This window comes from Odocoileus virginianus, chromosome 26 (genome assembly GCF_023699985.2).
Source record: "Odocoileus virginianus isolate 20LAN1187 ecotype Illinois chromosome 26, Ovbor_1.2, whole genome shotgun sequence".
In the NCBI taxonomy this organism is placed as follows: Eukaryota; Metazoa; Chordata; class Mammalia; order Artiodactyla; family Cervidae; genus Odocoileus; species Odocoileus virginianus.
The window spans coordinates 41,962,206-41,980,635 of NC_069699.1; the positions used below are offsets into that span (position 1 = coordinate 41,962,206).

An 18,430-nucleotide genomic window follows, 5' to 3' on the forward strand; every position below is an offset into this window, starting at 1 on the left:
AGCTGAGCACACACATCCTTTATCCACTTGGGCTACTGTTATAATTAGTATAAAATTGTCTAATAATGTAACCTGGGCTTCCCAGGTTGCACAGTGGTAAAAAAAAAATCTGCCTGCTAATGCAGGAGACGCAAGAGACAGGTTCAATCCCTAGGTTGGGAAGATACCCTGGAGAAGGAAATGGCAACCCACCCCAGTATTCTTGCCTGGAAAATTCCATGGGAAGAGGATCCTCGTGGGCTTATGTCCATGGGGTCACAAAGAGTAGGACATGACTGAATGACACAATAATGTTGTGACTGAGCACACACAATAATGTAAGGGATCATTGGGTATCCTTGTTACCCAAAGGAAATTTGATTAAGTTCACGTACTTGGAAAAGTACTTACCAAAGAAAAACTGGGCAGTGTTTAAATTTTCCGTGTGAAGAACAGGAGAGCAGCGCAGAGGAGGAGAGACATGTTGCAGAGCAGCAGAGTGGTGGGGGCTGGGGTGTCTTTCTCTCCTCTCGCTGCCAGCGCCTCCCCCCAAGAAGGCCAGATCTTCCCCACTGTCCCCTGGACTCTACAGAGTCAGGATCAGATAACCAGATGACTTCGAACCTTGACTTCAGTCCAGTGGTTTTAAACTTTTATTTTTCTTTTAAATACTAAATCTTGTGCAGTGTTCTAGGATCTAAAATGACTGTTCTCAGTTACCTGCGGCATAATCTGGGACGTAAGCTGTGAAAACAGTGTTAGATCAATCTGTACATTTTGCAGACAATGACGCTTGAGTCCATGGGATTCAGATGACTTGTTCCAGTTCTCACCACTGCTGGCTGAGAACAGCCTGGCCTCGTCTTCTTGCCTTTCCCAGTTTCTGTGCTGTCACCCTGACTTCTCTTCCCGCATCAACAGCCGCAAAAACAAAGCATAAGACTTCAGGATGGCTTTGGTCACCTTACTCGGCTCTTCCAGCCTCCTTGGGCCCTCAAAAGATCCATAATCATTGTTACAGAAACAGTGAACCTCCCTTCCATTCAGAAATTCTGTGCAAAGTATTGTGAATATGTATCCATGCATTTTTCTATGAAGAAGGTCCATAACTTTTATCATTGTCTCTCAAAGGGGTTTATGACCTCAAAAAGGTTAAGAATGATTTTCTTATAGTTTGTGCCTGTAAAAATAAGAATTCTCATTCTGATTGTGAGTGGCAAGATTAACAATTACAGCAGATTTTTTAACCTTTCAGTGCAAATGTAGCATGCAACTCATGGAGTGTCAGGCTTGCTTATAAAAGAGCAGTTGAGTCCTAAGTGTTTTAGGTTGTTCCTGTAGCTTTAGTTTTCAGCCTGAATCCTAGATGGACCTAGATTCTAACCATCTTTGAACCTGGATGGTTCAAGGTTAATGCATGTTTTGTTTTTTTTTCCTTCATTGCTCTAGAAAAGTACATGTATTTCTAGACATGCACTTGGATTTATTTGCTCAATTCTGCTTTGACCTTGGATTAGGGTTGTCATATTTTACAAATAAAAATACAGTATACCTAGTTATTTCTGAATTTAAGATAAACAATAAATGATATTTTAAGCAGAGATCTGGAGAAGGGGAAGAAAAATGGATCAGCTGTGCATTATGCAAAAAGCCTTATTTCAACTGTAGAATTTTGTTGCAGAAATTAAAGCACATTTGTTATAAACAAGCAGAGAATCTTTTTGAGGTGGAGGAAATGTTCTGAAACTGGTTTGTGTTGATGTCTGCACCATAAATAAATGTACTCAAAATCATTGAACTTTACACTGAAGATGAATGAATTTGATGGCATGTATTTATCGGTTGAAAAAGAATTGTGGGATAGCTTTATAAAAACTGTTGCTTAATTTTTTTTATTCTGAATTTATTACCTATTTTAGAAGACAAATCTACTCTTCAGAATGAAGCATGAAAATGCTTACACCATATTTTGTGTAAAATTTCTACATCTACCAAAGCGCATCTCCTGATGCCAATTCCTGCCTTAACCCAGATTCCACACACTGTGGAAGTAAGGCTTCTTCTCCCTGGCAAAAGCAAAGAGTTGCTGCTCTTAGAAGTTTTGTTCAGTCATTGATTGTGAGGGTGACCTGTGACACCTGACACCCTAGTAAAGCTGCCTGTCCCCTATTTCATGCTGAGAAAAACTTGGGGAGGGCAGTATTTGGCTCTGGGTGTATGTAGAGCCTTGGGTTTTGTTCTTTTAGGAAATGGTGGCACATATCTGCTCAAGCAGACTCATATTCTCACCTCGAGTAACATCTTTGGTGCAAACAAAATGTTCACTTGCCAGGGTGTGGACTCAGTCAGGAGGCACCTCTGTCAAAACACAGAGAATCCACTGTGTGATTATAATGCCAATTGGAACCAGGCAGTGGGCTACTCTTCTCTTTTATCTCTGTTGATATAGAGATACATGGGTAGGCCAGAATGAATGATTGCTGTGGAGAGGGGTGGGGTAGGGATGCTTGGCCACAGGAAGAGTGTGCCTTGAGACATTCATTCTTTTTTTTTTTTTTAATTGGGCTAGAGGTGCTTTACAATGTTGTGTTGGTTTCTGTGTGTATATGTATCAAGAGTTAAAGACCTGCTCCTCTAGATTTAACTACTAAATTCTACAAAAGACAGTTCTTTATAAGGTTCATTAAAGTCCCTGTGGACCTCTGCTAGACCCTCCAGACAAGTACTTCTAGTTTTCCATTACTGTCTGTTCTGTTACCTCTACCAAAACAAACAACAATAAACCTAATAGAACAATGAGAGGAGGGCCATGGCCCCTCAGAGATGCCTATATTCTTACCCTTTCTCCAATTGAGATGTGAGCACACCCTAGCAGTCAGATCTCACTGGTTGCAGAAGAGAAGTGAAGACAGTGGAGAGTGGGGGGCAAGAAGAAGGAGCAGCTGGATCATGGTGATGGGTGGAGAGGAAGGTTGCCTGGGAACTGGGGAAGCAGAGGGCCCCAGCTCTGGGCATCTGATGTCTCCTAATGCACCTCTCCGTGGGCTGAGGCATTACAATCTCTAGTGAAAGAGTACTAGACTCCAAACATTTTCACCCAAGGAAGCCCCAGCAAAGGCTAGATTTTTAACACATCAACCTGGCTCTTCTAGTAGACTTGATCAAAAGTCAGTACTTTGAGAAGGGGCTTCCCAGGTGGCTCAGTGGTAAAGAATCTGCCTGCCAATGCAGGAGACACAGGTTCAATCCTTGAGTTGGGAAGATCCCCTGGAGGAAGAAATGGCAACCCACTCCAGTATTCTTGTCTGGAGAATCCCATGGACAGAGGAGCCTGGAGGGCTATGATCCATGGGATCGCAAAGAGTCAGACACAACTTAATGGCTGAGCACAGACACATGCATGCAGTACTTTGAGGTGTCCAGAATTTTGTGCCTTAAAGCCTCATTGAAATCCCCACTACTGTGGAATTCCTGGGCTGGTCTCAGCCAGCTGCCAGTGTAAAGATATATAGTCTGCCATCTATAGACACATCTGCCGATGAACCAACTGCAAATCAAATATATTTGGGGAAAAAGTCCAGAGAGTTTCAAAAAGTAAACCTTGACTCTACCATGCTCCAGCAACTATTTAGAGAGCATTTACATGGTATTAGGTACAGAAATGATTTAAAGTATACTGGAGGATGTGCATAAGTTACATGCAAATTCTGTGCTATCTTTGTTAAGGGACTTGGGCTTCCATGGATTCTCCTAACTGCTAAGGGTCCTGAAATCAGTTCCCCAGAATACTGAGGAACTGTGACTAATTAACTCATTGAGAAGGCGAACCAAACCTTTTCTTCAAGGCTTCACAATGCATATGCTAGTACAGTGGGTTCTATCTTCTCATTCAAGCAATCCTGAAGGAAGGACATCTGCCAGCCCACTGTTAGTTACTGCTGTCATGTGGAAGAAAGTAAATGCCTTTCCTTTAAAAAAGATTCTATAAATCCATCAGTCTTGTCTATTTTAAGTTTCTTTGCCTACATGTGTCGAAATAAGTGAGAGTATAATTTTTGGCCTTTTCTCTGTAGGGTGAGTTTTCAACTTTTGCTGGAGGGCTCAATTCTGTTCCACCTCTATTCCATCTTTTTGGCTGAACCTGGATTCAGGAAACCCAGCAACAATCTTAAGTTTCATTTTCTTTCCTGTGGAAATGAGAAGCCAGAGACCCACTTTGGAACTCACTGTATAGATACTTGTTCTTCACTTTTAGTTTTCTCCTCCACATCTGTTTCCTCTCTCTGGTCTTCAGGTAAAATTATTTCTATTAGATATATTTCTTCCCCACTTTGGTCCTTAACGGGTCATTTAGCTTTATGTGGCTTCCTGACCCTGATAGAAAGCAATATTGAGATCCTAGGTCTTTTTGTTTAACCAGGTTCTAAGGAGTCTGATGGTTCCTTTACTCCTCACACTTTAAGAAGGCATCATAATACTCCAAGATGCTGAAAGAAAAATCCAATAAATACTTCAGCTCATCTATTAAAGCAGTGATTCTCAATCAGAACCAATGTTAGTCCCAAGCCCTAGAGACATTTCTGGGTGTCCAGTATGGAGGGGGAATGAAGCTGACAGGTAGTAGGTGGAGGCCAGAGGACTCTGCCATATCTCCTGGAGTGCACAGTAGTTCAACAACAAAGAATCATTCGGCCCCAATCTTGAAGAGTGCCAAAGCTGAAAATCCTGTGTTAGAAGATTTCTTGCACTTTTTTCTTTTTCCCTCAAGGCCTAGGGTAAAAGAATAAAAAAGAAAGAAAATGATCCATTCTGGGGAGTGTGCGTGTCTTCAGTTCTTACATCCCACATGGATCCAGAAATTGGAGAGCACAAGGGTACCACTGAGCAGGGCAAAGTGCAAGGTCAAGGCAGGTCTTCTCGGTTCCAACAGCTGTCTCAACTCCAAGGGGAGACAACTTTGACCAAAGCAGAGGACCAAAAACTTATAAGGATGTTTAGTTTGTGATAAAATCGTTTTGTAGATTAAAGTGCTTCCTTCTGCCCATAAAATGGTATGCTTTTTAAATAACTCAAAAATAGAAGGCATTTAACTGTATTGTGAGCAGGAGGCAGGGCTGGCTGCTGTTCAGACCCATGGTCAGTTGCTTCCAGCCTTATAATCAAGCCTGTCCAAGCTGCAGGTGACAGCGCTCTTCCTCTGTTCTCCAGTGTGCTCTTGAATTACACCATGTTCTAAACACCCTTACTGTCAACACAAAGGGATTCAGGGAGTTTCCTGGAACCAATTTCTCTCTCTGCATCTCTTGGCTCCATTATTCTCTCTCACTCCTTTGGTGGTAGCAAGATGGCTGCCTAAGTGCCAGATTGTACTTCCTCTCACATAAAAGCCCAGTTAGGAAGAGTGAGTCTCTTTCCCAAGGTTCTCCGCATGTCTCATTGGCTTTGGTTGGGTCGTGTGCTCAATTTTGAATCGTGTGCTGTGGCTTGGGGAATGCTAGGAGCTGATTGGCTGAAGCCTAGGATACTGAACACCCCTGAGCTAGAATGGAGCCTCATGTCATGCTCATGAGTTAAAAGTGGGGCAGATGTGTTACCTCAAAGGGAAGTAGGGGTAAGATGACCAAACTCGGAGGAATGGATGCCCAGGAAGTTAAACATGTTTGTGGGCATGTGCGCGCGCGCGCGCGCACACACACACACACACACACACACACACACACACACACGCGCGCGCGCGCTACTTGCCATTGAAAGGCATTGGAGTCTGTGGTGGAAGACTTGGGTTCTTGCTCTGACTTGGCCATTAACTAGCTTCATAATTTGGAGATAACATCATAAATCTTCCAGCCTCCTTTTTCTCCTCCGAAACATGGAAGTAATAATACTATTAGAGTGGTTATGAAAAATTAAGCAAGTATTTTGGGATATTGGAAGGGTTGTGCAACCAAGTGGTGGTGGCATTGTTAGATACATTTAGTTAGTGAATCTAGTTCAGCCTCTAGAATCTAGAAGAATCTGGAGCAGCTACAATCCACCCAGCTGTCCATGCAGGCCTTTGGAAGCCAGTGTCTAAATTTACCCCAATCCTCATCGTTGCAGGTCAGTTTGAAATCTTCTGAGGTCAATGGTTGAGGTAATTAACTTGCTGTGAATCTTGAAAAATTCTTTCTGTTAAATGACATAATTGGTTTTAATTATATAATTATGGTACTTAAAGTGTGGGGGTGAAAGGTTACTATTATATTTAGAAGTGAGATCCCCAAATGAAGCAGGGGCGTGTAAGCCAGTGTTTCTTCAGATTTTTCTTTTTATTTTTTCACAGGGAAGTCAGAGTAGGCTGGCCTTGGCCCTGGCCATTTTGGATGATTATCTTGAATGAGGTAGCGCTTGGGCTGCTCATGCATCATAGAAACCTTTGTAAAGGGACGGGAAAGGGCTTCCGTAAAGACCTCATTGTGATCTGAAGTTAATGAGCAGTGGGAGCTCAACTGTCAGCAATTGAATCTGATTGGGCAGGGTAATTATATGATTGCCTCTGGTGTTTGCACATGCACAGGGATATTTTTATTGGACAAAACCTAATTGCTTACTTACTTAGTGCAGGGAAAACCTAAACAAATTTGTGTTGTCATAGGTTAAAAAGACATCCTTTCTTTGTCTCTAAAATAGCTGCCTGCCCTGCTTTTCAGAAGTGAGGGGTTTTGTTTCATTCTGTCTTCAATCAAGGATATTGTCTGTAGGCCTTGAATTATATGATAGTATGAACATGTAAAGGAAAGTTGCTCTGGGCTGTGCATTTTGGTAAAATGACCACGTGCTTACAGCCATGTCTTAAACCATCCTATACAATGGTTTCTTTCATAATGCAAAGGCAGCTAGGACTTTATACAATACTCAAGCTACTCAGACTTTCACAGTTTCATTTTTTTTTTAATTTGTTTGTTTTGTTTTCCTGCATGGAGGCCTTTGCAAGATTGGCTTCCTAAACTATCTGGTTTTCCTTCACTATATAAGGCAAGTGGAAGATATTGTATCTGTGGTTGCCTTTTAGACATCAGAAACACTGAGGATAAGAACAGCAAAGCAAAGAGCTCCCTCTGTGATTTTCTGGGGACTTGGAGGAACAGGAAGGGCGGGGTGAGAGAGCCAAAGGGAAGAAGTCTTGGGGCTCCCACTTTGAGGATGATGAGATGCAGTCCAGTGTCTCGTGGTTTTGCCTGTCCTGAGTGAGCTTGGCGTCTCGACCTGTAATGCTGATGTGCAGAAAACAGATTGCTACAATTGAGTTTATCCTTTAGCAGTTCAGTGCCACATTATTGCTTCACTTTTTGCCAGTGTTCTTGTAAAGCACACTATTGTCTGTGTTCTTTCCTTTCCTGAGATTCTACTGGAAGAGTTTGAAACACAGCTGGATTGTGGCGATTGGAAGAGCCCCTCATGATGAGAACTGCAGACTCCAGATGTGGTGCCCTTGTTGGGTGTGAGATTATAGGCTGGAGGATGGCTGTGAACAGAGGGCATTAAGCCTCTCAGACCATCTGAGCTTTCTTATCTCAGAAACTGACACGCGCTCACATATCCATCTTGTCTGGGTAACACCATGGGTCCTTTAGGTTCAGCGTGAAATGTCACTTCTTCTGGGAATCCTTCCCTGATCGCCCACCTCCAGTCTACTTGGCTGCCTTTGCTCTGTGCTCCATGATACCCTCTAGGTCCTTTTACCCATTGTCCTTTAAATGCTTGTCTCACTGTACAAAATAGCCCGTACACTCCATGAGGGCAGGTCTTGTGTTTATATTTGTCAGGACTATCTCCCCAGAGCCCGGCGCAGTGCTCGATGGGTGTGTCTGGAATGACTGAATGAGGAAAGGAGTGGTTGTTGGGTGTCCGAGGGAATTGTGGTGTGTGCTGCCTAGGCTTCCGTACCCTTGCTGTTAATACCACTTTCTTGTTGCTTATAATTTTCATTGTCCCAGATGATCCAGCTCTGTCGGAGGCACGGAGGCACAGTCAAATCTCATGCTGTACATTGATCACCTGTCCAACCTTTGCCTAGAGTGGGAGCCCCCAGTTCCTTCAAGAGATCCAACTTTACCTGTCTGTAAAGAAGAAGAGGAGGGAGACAGCAGGGAGGATCCGGTGGCAGTTTAACACCAGAGCAGGTCCAGTGTTTACTTTTACCCTTTTGGAGGTGGGTAACTGCAAATGCCATGGGGAGCTGGGTTTCAGGGCTCTGCATATTGACTGGTGGGGTGGTGGTCACATGTACTTCATGTTTTACTGGAGTGTAGGGGTTGTTATTTTTCTGTTTAAATTATAGCCAGGCTGTTCTGTAAATTCCTAGAAGCATAGGACAAGAATCCGAGTTCATCATCCACATGATGTAGATTTTAGTTGTCCATTGGCCTCCAGTTGTTTGTATTTTGCTATGTGGATAGATTATGGTTCATTCATTAGTTCTCATTTCATCACTATCATTTGTTTTTATCATTTGTCTATAATTTTCAACAGGCTTTCTTGATTTGAAGCTCAAGCTTTTGATGTTTGGAATTTGTCCCTCCTTGGTTGGTCTCTTAGACCATGAGATCCTGGATAACTACTGAATAGATGAAATTTCATTTAGGACCATCCCTCTGTGTTTAAGTCTAGCCCTGTACAATCCTGGGGTATCTCTAACCAGCTTTTTCCCTAAGCAAAATGTGAATCTGTGACCTTGGGCAAAAGAGATTCCTCTTGAACCCCCAACTCCCCAGCCATCCTTGAGTTTGGACTGCCTGTTGTTGGTTGAGCTGTGATAACAATTTCTGGGTGAATGGACAGGTGCGTGTAGAAACTGCAGCCTCATGTGTGGAGGGGCAGGGTAAGCTCTCAGAAAGCCTGGGTGCTTCTTACATGGCAGTCTGTGCCGGCTCTCCTTTGTCTGGAGTATATTCTCTCTCTGATGCTTCCCTTTTTACAATTGTACTGGAAAACAGTGGATTACAATGCTGTGTTAGTTTCAGGTATACAGAAAAGTGAGTCATTTTATGCCACGTAGCTGTACAGTAGGTCCTTCATAGTTGTCTGTTTGATATATGGTCGTGTGACATGTCAATCCCAAACTCCCAATTTATCCCTCCCCCCACCTTACCACCCTGCTGACCATAAATTTGTTTCCTACATCTGTAATTCTATTTTTGTTTTATAGATAAGTTCATTTGTACCATATTTTTAGTTTCCACATATAAGTGATAGCATATGATATTTATATTTGACTTACTTCACTCAGTATGACAGTCTCTGGGTCTATCCGTGTTGCTGCAAATGGCACTATTTTGTTCTTTTCTATGTCTGAGTGATATTCCATTGTGTGTGTATATATATATATATATATATACACATACCACATCTTCTTTATTCATTCCTCTGTTGATGGACATTTAGGTTGCTTCCATGTCTTGGTAAATAGTGCTGCAGTGAACACTGGGTGTAGATATCTTCGATTTATAAAACCATAAATCTCTTGATATATGGATTGCTTGATGATATGGTAGTTCTATATTTAGTTTTTTAAGGAATCTATGTACTGTTCTCTATATTAGTTGGACCAATTCACATTCCCACCAACAGTGCAGGAGGGTTCCCTTTTCTCTATACCCTCTCCAGCATTTATCATTTGTAGATTTTTTGATGATGGTCATTCTGACTGGTGTGAGGTGATTCCTCATTGGAGTTTTGATCTGCATTTCTCTAATAATTAGTGAGGGCTTCCCAGGTTGTTCAGTGGTAAAGAATCTGACTGTCAATTCAGGAGATGCAAGTTTGATCCCTGGGTTAGGAAGATCCCCTGGAGAAGGAAATGACAACTCACTCCAGTTTTCTTGCCTGGGAAATCCCATGGACAGAGGAGCCTGATGGGTTACAGTCCATGGGGTTGCAAAAGAGTCTGCCATGACTTAGTGACTAAACAACAACAACAACAATAATTAGTGATGTTGAGCATCTTTTCACAGGCTGTTTTGGCCATCTGTATGTCTTCTTTGAAGAAATGCATATTTAGATTGTCCCCCCAGTTTTTAATTGGGTTGTTTGCTTATTTGATATTGAGCTGCATAAGTCGTTTGTGTATTTTGGAAAGTAATCCCTTGTAGGTTGCATCATTTGCAAATATTTGCTCTCTCTGTCCCTTCTGAGTCTGTATTTACGTTCTTCAGTCGCATATCTGCTTTGGCATAATAAGCACTTAAATTGGAAACTTTGGGAGTTCCTTCAAGAAAGAGAGTTTAAACAACCTCTTCTTACAGTATGTGTGTTCACCAGTGCTATGTACTTTGAACTAAACAGGAATGGGCCCTGGTAAGCTTTATTCCCGAATCCAAGGAAAGTTTAGTTTAATTTTCAGTTTTGGAATAGCACCAACGGATGCCTCACCACCTCATATCCTTTCTGGATTGAGGCAGGTAATTACTGCCTACACAAATAAATCACATACTTTTGGAAAGAAAAAAAAAACCTCTTTGAATGACATTTGATTTATAATTAAACTTGGCGATGCAGTCTCTGAAGTGTCTCATCTTGTCTAATCACAATGATCTGTTTCCTTTGGGAGTACTTCTGCATGTAGGAGTTAGTTCTCTTGTTGTCATCACATACTATGGCGAAGGGAACAATTTAAGACAGGAAAGAGAAAAATTAGAATAAATAATTTCCATTTTCAGTCAAATTCAAACCACGGATTGTTTCTATTCATATTCTTTAAAAAACATCTTTGCGTCCCTTTGTCGACTGATGCACTCAGCAAAAAGATTTAAATGCAGGCTAAGTGCCCTGCTGGGACCAGTAACCTCCTTCCCAGCATGGCCTGGGAACTTGTTAGAAATTCAGAGTTTCGGACCCCACCCAGACCTACTGAACTGTACCAACTCTGCAGGTGGGGTCCAGCACACTGGGTCTGAATGAGCTTCTTGGCGATTCTGCTGCACAGAAAAGTTTAAAAAGTATGGCTTAAAACTCCTGTGAGTGCACGAGGTGAGAGCATTCACAGGGTTTTCCCTCTAGCACTTGTCAGCCAGGAGCTTGAAATCTAGTCATGGACACAAAGCATTAACTTCATCAGAGAGTTAGGCAGCGTGATCTGTGTAAAATGTAAAGTACATCATACGCTCACTTCCTAAGTCCCTCCAGGCAGTTCCCTTTGTCCTCCAGATAAATATCAATGCTTGGCTCAGGCCTCCAGGGCCTGGCATGCTCCCTTCCCTGCCTACCTGCCCATCTCATCTGGTGCTCTTCCCTGCCTCTCTCAGTGCTCCGCCACACCACGCTGGCCTTCCTACTGGTCCTCAAACACGCCCACCGAGGGTGATGTCAGCAGGGAAACAGAGGAAGGGGGAGAAAGAGGGAACTGCCAAGGTTAAAGAATAGGCTTGGTCACAAGTATGTTTCAATTTGGTACAATATTTCTAAATTTTGGTATAATATTTCTGAACCTTTATCCCCATTGGTTAATATATTAGTATGTTGATTCTTAAATCTATTGATTCAATAATATGTGAATATTAGTGACCCCATCTTACAGTGGAGCAAAGTCTGAAAGGACTCTCTGAATCATCATGGACATACTCAGTGTGATTTGGTTTGAGTTTCCATGTCATGCGTTTGTGACAGCCTCCTCTTCTGAGAGTTGACGGGCAGACAGTGTTCAGCTACACATCACACGTGGGAACCGCGTGGACGTGGCTGGAGATGGCAGATGCTGAGTGTGAACCCATCTGTGCGGCCCCGGACCACGGCAGAGCCGAGGCAGGCACCTCACTGTCTTCAGTTGGTTTCAGGAAAGATAATGACTATGTTTGTTAGGTTTTGTCTCAGTAAAGAATTATCTGGGAATGCCAATTATGGTGTTTGGGATATTAAATGCATCGTGCGATTAGGGAACAAACTAACTGTTTGGAGGATTTTTACTTTTAGAGGAAAAATAGTGTCTCAGGATCCTCTCCCTAATGAGAAAGGGTAAACACATATCTTAAATATGATTTGTCAGGGGAGAAGAAAAAACGAGGCAAAGGAATTAAATATGAGGCAAAGGGATTCTTAAAGATTTTAGGACCAGCAGTGGTTTTTTGGTTTTGTTTTTCGTCTCAGTTTTGTTTTCACTCTCCACAGCTCTTTCATGGTAACAGACTTTCTCATTTTGTGAGTGTAGCACCTCTGGTTTCAGACGTTATTTACTCTTAGGGAAGTGTCTCGTTTGAGATCCTCAGTGGAGGAGCGAAAGGTGGGCTAGAAAAGTGAAAGGTGCGCTGGAGGAGCTGTCAAAAAGAGTGGTCGGTGGAGGTGTGCTCAGTCCTGGAAGCCTTTCAGCTTCACTTTGCCTTGTAAAGTTTAAAAGTCTCCAGGGAACCGAGGCGAGTCTCTCCTCACCATGTGAGCAAGCTCCCTGACTGGCCACGAAATCCTTCCTGTCAGAAGGCAAAGCTACTCTGCTGCGTGAGGTTGGGAACGCACAGTAAACGTCCTGCCCCTGCCCTCAGGGAGCCCACAGTCCAGAGGCCGGGAGACTTCAGCAAATACTGACGTGAAAGAAGGTGCACTTTCACACTTCGGAACGCAGTCTGGAGGGTGAGCTATAGGATCAGAAAAGCAGGCTCCCAGTTCTCTTTGGACACAGTTGGGAATTGAAGGATGGCCAGTTTTGTTTGTTTGTTTGTTTTTTTGGGGGGTTGTGTGTTGAGGATGGTGGTTTGGTGGCGGGTGAGGAGGAGTGTCTCTGGAGTGCCGGCACCAGCCCCCACATTGGCTGGAGCTCTGCCTGTAGAGTCAACCATAGCGGAGAATGTTCTGAGCAGCCACATGGGTGATAACAATAACACCCCAAGACTGACTGCAGAGTGTACCCCAGGGGAGGGCCCCTCCCCCAGGAGAGACCCAGATTTCCTAGTGTCCGCTAACAGCCCCCGGATCACTGTGCCCCAGGGTGAGGCCAGCACTTTGGTATTCGTTTCTCTTCCTTTAGTTGCTTCCTCCAACTCTTTGGCTGCCTCTCTCTGAGTTCCTTCATCTTTGAGAGCAAAGCTGCTTGTGGGGAACCCTGACCATACCCTCAAAGAGTCTTACTTTTAGGAAGCATTTTAAGCATCTTCAGAGCATCTTACTGGATGTGGCTCCTAGGAGTAAGGAGCTGTGTTCACCCATTGCTTTCTTGACCAGAGTCTTTACTACACGTCCCATCTGTTGGAGCCAGGACATACCTGGGGGCAGGTTCTCTGTCTAGTTTTGTCTAGTGCCTGACAGGCTAGCTTTGCACAGATCTTGCACTCAGAAATATTTGACAAATGAAAGAAGAGATTGTGCAAATCCAAATGCCTTTGCAGTGCTGAGGCTTGACTTCAGGAGTGTGGAGTAAAATTACTCTCTGGATGGATTCATTTATTTATCCATCCACTCATCTGAAAGCAGTTGTTGAGTTCCTGTTTAACTGTGTTGCTGATAAACAGTGCCTGGCATGTGGTATGTTTATAATCGATGCTGGTTATTATAGAGGAAATGCAAAACTAACTCTGGCTCCTGAATCCCTTTGCACTCTTACCTCACTGAGTTCTACGGAAGCCTGAGCTGCTCACCCTTCTCCTGTCATTTAGGAGTGACAGTCGAAGGTCCCCGGCTCTCAGGGCGTCAGCTTCTCTTCAGAGAGGAGAGCTCAGCCATAGAAGGGAGCTCATGGCGTGAGCTCTGATGTTTCAGGGTGCAGAAGGACTGCTCGCTGGTTTGTCTGCACAAAGCCTGGGTGAATACAAAATGACAGGGCGTGGTTACATGTCAGGGAATCTGCGTGGCTTTTTAAAAAATCAATGAATTAATAAGGATGGTCATTTGGAGTAGTGAGTTTTCACTTAAAACCATTACTGAATTCCCAGCAGCTTTTCATTGTCAGGTGTTTTTCTGAATCAAAAGAGGAGAAATAAAATTACTTAGGGGGAGTGGTAAGCAAACTATTTTTATCTTTAGAAGGAGTCCCTATGAAAAGTGTGCTGCTCCTGACTTGCATGATAACTCTGAAGTTTGGTCGTGCCCTTCTTCAAGCAGCTCCTGACCCAAGGGAAAATTCTGAATGCCTGATGGCTCTCACCAGCGGCTGCAGTGTAGGGATGGATCTGGCAAGCAGATGTTTATGGTGGAAACTTTCCATTCTAGAATAGTTCCTTCTGAAGCAGGAGGTGGGTTAGGTCAGAGAAGAATGTGCCAGACAATGTGCCCCTTTGTTAATCAATGTTGTCATCTTGGCTGCCCCTTGAGCAGCCTCATCTTCCTAAAATCTTCAGTAAGAAGGCCATTCAACAAATATATCTAGCATTGGCAAGGATTTTTCTAGCCCAGCTCTAACAACAGGGAATGGATTTAATCAGATTCAAGGAAACCTTAAGACTCATTCTATAACAATATTACCTCTCTGGAAGAGCTCTGGAAGGCAGATTATCAAATACCAGTTCCTTGAGCAAAACTTGAAAACAACTGATGCCAAAGTAATCAAATTGACTGTGCCAGGATCTGATTCTTAGGGACATTTACCAGGCTCACTGGGACATGTACTGTATTCAGTACTTGGATGAATTAATCTAATGAGTCTTCATAGCAACCCATGAAGTAACCACTAATATTATGACCATTTCATAGACAGGGAAACTGAGGCTTAGACCTACTAGGTAACTTGCCCAAGGTCATCTAGTAGTGATCCCTCCTACTTTCACCATTGAACTGATAATATGGCCACATTGCTGATTTTAAGTCACAAACTATTATTTTAAGTTTTATCCCTCCTTTATTTCTTTATTTGGAAAATGCAGTTCTTACATACATATACATACAGTTATTATAAGAAATGATCATTTGAGTCAATTTTAATAGATTTGACAAAGGGCGGTATCTATATAATAGTAACAGAAACACTGAGTTTGGTGAAAAAGATATTTCCAAGTTGTCTTCTCTGTCCTCATTTGCAGCCTCCACACATGATAGGATGTGATTCAGAGGTTGCGTGGAGGGGGTCAGAATGATGCTCACAGTAAGGAATCAGGTGCTTTCCTTACCAAAATGTGGCTTTGAGCAGGTCATGTGGCTCCTCTAGGTTTCAGACTTTTCTGGTACATGAGGTAATTGGAGTTACTTCAACAATATTTGTTTGGCATCTGTCACACATGCACAAATGATAAGAGGCTCACTCTCCCTTACTACAACTGTCACGCAAACAGCCTGATGTAATGGGATCTATTCTAGGGGACATCTCTCTACCTCTCTGAGGGGCTAGAGCACTTCAGGCTGCCAAGTCAGGCTGACATCAGCAAATGCTCATTGAGTGCCTACCATGGAAACGTTCCATTCTAGGAGCATTGCATTCCGTTGTGCTTGGGGTTGCAGGCTGTGGAGAGAGATAGTAGACCAATAAACAAACAGATAAGGTGATTTTAGAAACCAGTTAAATGCATGAAGAAAATACAGTAGAGCAATGTATAATGACAGTGACTGAGCTTGGAAGTACCTACTCTACCTAAAGTGATCAGAAAGCATCTCTGAGGAGAAGACACAAAGAAAAGGCTTGGAAAATGAGAACTGCTTTCTAGGCAAAGAATTGGGTGGAATAGCCTTGATGTATAAAGTTCTACAATTTCATTATTCTTTTTTTCCTAAGATTGATTGATTTATTTTTGGTTGTGCTGGGTCTTCGTTGGAGTGCTCAGGCTTCTCATTGCAGTGGTTTCTCTTGTTGTAGGACTCAGGCTGTAGGCGTGTTGGCTTCAGTGGTTGCAGAGGGGTGGTGCAGTAATTGTGGCTCACGGGCTCTAGGGCACTGGCTCAGTAGTTGCCGCATGCAGGCTTAGTTGCTTCTCACCATGTGGAAACTTCCCGGACCAGGGGTTGAACCCATGACCCCTGCCTTGGCAGGCGGCTTGTCAACCACTAGACCACCAGGGAAGCCCAATTTCATTATCCATTCAACAGAGAAGTTGAGATGTCAGCTATGTGATTTCACTGCTTGGGATTTGTTGATTTTTTTTTTTTAAAGGTCAAGCACATGTTTAATTTTTTGTAAACATTCCATGTGTACTTGAAGAGCATGTGTATTCTCTCTTTAAGGGACTGTTCTTTGTTTTTTTAGATGCAGCTTATAAATTATATAACTAAAGCCTTCTATAGCTCTATTAATGTTTTAGCTGTTTAACTTCACAGCTGCTGAGAGGTGAACATTCATATACTTGTGGTGATTATGATTTGTTCATTTCTCTTAGTAATTCTATCCATTTTTGTTTTATTTATGTCCAGCTCCTGGTGGGTTATTTTTGTTATTAATTATTTTCTCCCTTGCCAAGCAGGAGACATGGGTTTGATCCTTGGGTTGGGAAGATTCCCTGGAGAAGGAAATGGCAATCCACTCCAGTATTCTTGCCTAGGAAATCTCATGGACTGAGGAGCCTGGCAGGCTGCAGTCCATGGGGTCGCAAAGAAACAGATGCGACTTAGCAAGTGAACATGAGCATTATCCCTACTAGTACTTTTACCTATAAATATTGTTTTCTCTGATAATATTGCTGTAGCAACATCCTTCTGGTTAATGTACATGTTTATTTCTTCCATTATTTCATTTTCAGCCTTTGGCTGTTACTGGTTTATTTTTTATAAGCAATATAAAACTGGAATTTTTTTCTAAATTGAGTGTGTCTGTCTTTTGATGGTTGAATTTAAGCTATTTATTATAAGTAATCTATTTGCACTTAACTTTGTCTTCTTATTTTGCATGGTCATGGGTACTTTTTTCTTCCTTTCCTTTAGTACTTTGTTTGAATTGACTGTGCTTCCTTTATTTCTTTTTTATTTTCCCCTCTCCTGATTTGGAAGTTACATACTCTATTTCTCTTCTCATAGTGGTTTGGATAGTATCTAAGGCAGAATTTGGCAAACACTCAGAGGCCTTTAATGCATTGCCTTCAGTAAGTTTAACAGCTTTCTCTAGTATCCTGACTCCCAAGTGGTTGGATCTTTAAAGGGGTGAGGTGTAAATATAAGTACAGAGCATTGTCGCTGTGATAGTTATACCTTGGAGTACAGGCTTCCAACTTGCCTTTGCCAAGACCTGTGCCCTGTTGCCTGAGGGGTCTGGTAATTGACAAACTGGAAAATTATCATGGGTTGTGGGTAATGTAGCAGCTTCTAAGCAGGGAGTCCCTTGGTTTCTTCTGTTGCCCTTCTCCTTGTCTGCATTTTGAGCTCTTGCAAGTGATGATAAACATTAAATAGCTCCTGTAAAGCTGTTGAATTGTCAGTTTTTAAAATGCATAAAACACTGACATTTTCATTAGATCCTGGCCCTGAGGAATGTCCGGCTTTCATCATAACGGATTTGTTTACTTCTGCAGAGAGTCTTAATGTGCTGCCTATGGGAGAGATCTTACTGTCACCTGCTCTTAAATGGGAAAGACTTTGTTCAGCCAAAGATTTTTGGAAAAGGATTTGCAAGAGGGCTTTTTCACCTCCTCCTGTCTTCCTTGCTTCCATTTCCCAAAAGGGTAAGGCATGGGAATAAAGTCTTTGAAAAATTTTAGTATCAGACAGGAAAATTTTCAACGTAAAATAATCCTGTGAAGTCCATTAGGAGACAAAATGTTGGAATGATACTATTAAACCACTATTTAGTTTCAGTGTATCCTGTTATAGATAAGCAAGTCATATCTATGTCTTTTTGACCTCAATCTTTTGGTCTACATTTAAACAGATATCTTGATTTTGGATTAATAAACTCTTCTGTGTATATTCTTAGAGAAAACATTTTAAACTGCTGGGTCCATCTAAGCAAATAAGAAGAGAGAGGACTTTTATCTTCTGATCGTTGCATTAGATTTTTAGCAGAAGATGCCAAACTCCTCATGAACAAATGTAGAGTCATTCCAGTTTAACAAGCTGAGAAATGTGTGTGCTGAAAGACAGTCCTGTCTTAATATGACCAGGACTAGGAATGTTAACTTTTCTGGAATCAACATGTTTGCAATTTATGGAGAGATGTCTTGCTTATTTTATATAGAACTTCCTCTTCTGTATTAGCTTGTTGAGTGTGTGTCATTGGCAAGTTTATGCTTTCACATTTCAAGAGAGGCACCCTGCCATAGGGAAAAAAAAGTCTCTCAGGAAGACCGGCACTTGATTTCTGCTCCTAGGACATAATCACTGTGTAATCATAGGTGAGTTCATGATTCTTTCTGAGTTTGATTTTCTTATCTATAACTTTGAAATAATAAACTGACTTTTTAGAACAGATACGAACATTAAGTGTGATAATATAGAGGAAATGCTCAGCACAGAGCCTGGTACGTACTAGGGAATTATCTAATGAAACTTGATGATAGTGAGTGATGCTAATGACAGTGGGTGTGATAAGAGACGATGGTAATAAATGTAATGGTGATGGTGAGGATACTGCTGTTCGTGG

General features: G+C 42.3%; 1 protein-coding gene and 1 long non-coding RNA gene across 14 annotated transcripts in view; one reads left to right on the forward strand and one right to left on the reverse strand.

Moving 5' to 3' along the window:
- Positions 1-18,430, forward strand: part of ERC2 (ELKS/RAB6-interacting/CAST family member 2) — a 971,398-nt gene that overhangs the window by 856,566 nt on the left and 96,402 nt on the right. For 2 of the 13 annotated variants that reach the window (XR_011483727.1, XR_011483729.1), the window contains one exon: positions 7,956-8,170. The exons of 10 other annotated variants lie outside the window; for them this stretch is intronic. The gene's annotated coding sequence lies outside the window, so the exon portion shown is untranslated. The remainder of the gene's footprint in view (positions 1-7,955; positions 8,171-18,430) is intronic. One more of the 13 variants, XR_011483728.1, reaches the window with a different exon arrangement.
- LOC110134045 (uncharacterized) lies at positions 10,193-15,289 on the reverse strand. The gene is made up of 3 exons (XR_002312955.2): positions 15,042-15,289; positions 13,544-13,737; positions 10,193-10,610 (listed from the first exon to the last, which is right to left on the reverse strand). It is a non-coding gene; the product is annotated as an uncharacterized lncRNA (long non-coding RNA).